Source organism: Rhinopithecus roxellana, chromosome 21 (genome assembly GCF_007565055.1).
Source record: "Rhinopithecus roxellana isolate Shanxi Qingling chromosome 21, ASM756505v1, whole genome shotgun sequence".
Lineage (NCBI taxonomy): Eukaryota > Metazoa > Chordata > Mammalia > Primates > Cercopithecidae > Rhinopithecus > Rhinopithecus roxellana.
In genome coordinates, this window is record NC_044569.1 from 48,371,159 (window position 1) to 48,373,981 (window position 2,823).

Consider the following 2,823-nt stretch of genomic DNA (forward strand, 5'->3'; position numbering starts at 1 on the left):
AAAGTATGGGAGTCATCTGACCCATCGCCAGATGGTGATTTGCATAATTTATTCCCGTCTCTAGATTCTGATTGGTCACACCTTGCTGACGCCGGAACCGAGACTGGAGAAAGTTTGAATGAAAGCGCTGCACACTCAGCGCGTGGACGCCGCACGCTGGGCCCCGCTTCCTCCCCGGCCCGCTCAGCGGGCAGATGCGACTCCAGCAGCCCCAGCTTTCTCCCACTGCCCTCTCCCGGACCTCCAGATCCTCCTCTCGCCCCTGCCACCCCAAGTGGCGGAGGCGGACATTTCCCCGAAACCCTGCGTCCGCTGGGGACGCCATCCCTGGAGAAGGAGAGCACCCTCTCCAAGGCGCAAAGCCACACTCTGGGAGTGGTCTACCCGCGCTCCGCCCCGGGAGTCCGTCAAAGGAGAGCCACCTGCTCATCCCCTTGGTCCTCCTCTTCTCCCTCCCCTCCCGCCTAGCGAGGGCCGCAACAGGTGCAGAAGGCGCGATCGCACAATAACCCGGCGGAGCTAAGGGGCTGTGAGCTGTGGCCGGCGCTGGAGGATCGCACAGTACCTGCTCGGAATCCTGGCTCCGCCACTAGCTGCAAAACTCCAGGCGAGCCAGCCAGCTTCTCCGAGGCGGTTCTCTCGTCCGCAATACGTGGGTGATAACGTATCCGCGGCTCAGGGATGTTGGGAAACCAAGAGTTCACGTAGCAAAGCACTTCGCGCGGCGCGGAGCTCGTGGCAGGCACTCTCCTACGGTGGGGTGGAGGGCTGCGGGAACCCCAGGCGACCTCCTCAAAGGGACCAGCCAGCCGAGATTTGGTGTCTAAGACGCGTGACCAGCTCCCGGTGTCTGCCGGTGAGCACTAACTGCTTGGTGAGCGAAATCAAGCACCTCCTTTCTCTCTGTTCTCCATCATTTCCTCCCGGCTCTCCTTCCCTTTATTGATCAGGGTCCTGGCGCAGAAAGCAGCGAGCGGAAGGAGAACTTGGCCCAGAGTCTGCGTCTGGCGCTGGGGAGCGGGGACTGAGCCCGGAACACCGGCCGGGCGGCTGCGCCAACAGCCACTGCGGACGCAGGGCGGGTGCGAGAGGCTGAGAGGCTGCACCCCGCCATCCAGCCTCGCTCCAGCCAGGAGGAGCCGGCTCTTCAAGGCGATACCCTTGACCGCGAGTAACTGCAGTCACCCGGAGCAGGTCCTGCCCCTGCCTGCGGAGGGAAAACGCCCGCAGCAGCCCCGCGCCCCTTCCTCCCTATTGTCGGGGCTCCAGCTGGAGAGACCTGTGTGAGGAAACCGAGCCGGTGCCAGCAGATCCTGTTCCTACCTCGCCTGGTTACTTTTGTTACTCCAGCTGCCAGCAGAGCACGCTTTGTCCCGCCAGCTTTGTCCCTGCAGCTTCTAAGCACAAGTGACTCACCAGATACTCCCTGCAAGCACGAATCAAGTCAAAGCCAGCTATCCTGCCACCTGAACTTTCAAGACACCTACAACAAGATTAAAAGGCAGCTCCAGCAGACAGAGCTCTAACAACCTTCTTGCCTCTCAAACCGCCAGGTTCCAGCATGAGGACAAGGTGAATGAATAATGTGCTATCATTCATTAACAAGATGCAGGCTGGCTTTAGTTTTTGAGTATGGAATTCAATGGTCTGTATGCGATGGTAAATGTCACTCCCAGATATGTTGTTCCCACTCTCTCTCTTCATGAGCAAACTATACAGACATAGGTCTAATGTTATCTCCATTTTACAGACGGGAAAACTGAGTCATGGGGACAGGCTGCAGATTTGAAGAAAGTCTCAAGACAACCGGGTCTCTCTTCTCTGCTCTAGGTTCAACTTGGCCAACTGACCTTTAAATGTGAGCCCTTGGCAACCCGGTCTAGTGGCTGAGGCAGCAGGTAAGCTATAGTCAAAAATCTTCTTCCCTAACCCTGGCAACATAGACACCCATCTCTACCAAAAAAAAAATTTTAAATTAGCCAGGCAAAATGGTACTCCTGTGGTGCAAGCTATTAATACTTCGAAGGCTGAGGTGGAAGGAGTCCTTGAGCCCAGGAGTTCAGGGCTGCAATGTACCATGATCACACCACTACACTCCAGCCTGGACAACAGAAGAAAAAACTCCTTCCCTGTTCTGAGTTGCTCACAGTCATGGTCCCTAGAACATTAACTGGATAATGTGGAGGGTGTATCTTGAGAGCCTTTGTCATAGGTGAGATACCCCCACGGAAGCTAGGGTATTTTGCAGGGTATTGTTGGAAGGTAGTCCTGCAAAGTTAGTTATCCTGCCTAGAAAAAAAAGAAAAACCTGGCCGGGCGCGGTGGCTCACACCTGTAATCCCAACACTTTGGGAGGCCGAGGTGGGTGGATCACCTGAGGTCAGAAGTTCGAGACTAGCCTGACCAACATGGAGAAACCCCGTCTCTACTAAAAATACAAAAAACTTAGCAGGGCGTGGTGGCGCATCCCTATAATCCCAGCTACTCGGGAGGCTGAGGCAGGAGAATCGTGCGAACCTGGGAGGCAGAGGTTGTGGTGAGCCGAGATCACGCCATTGCACTCCAGCCTGGGCAACAAGAGTGAAACTCCATCTCAAATAAATAAATAAATTGAAAGAAAGAAAAAAACAACAACTGTGTTTTGCAGGTTCAACAAATCAACATCCATTTTTTAACGGCCAAGGCTGTGAAACCATTTATGTTTTATTGCTAGTTGGTTAGAGTGCCCTCCTGTGTCTCTACACTAAAATATCATGCAAGAACTTTGAAAGAACATCATGAAATTATAATTGTAGCATTAGAATGTGTGACATCAACTGTTCT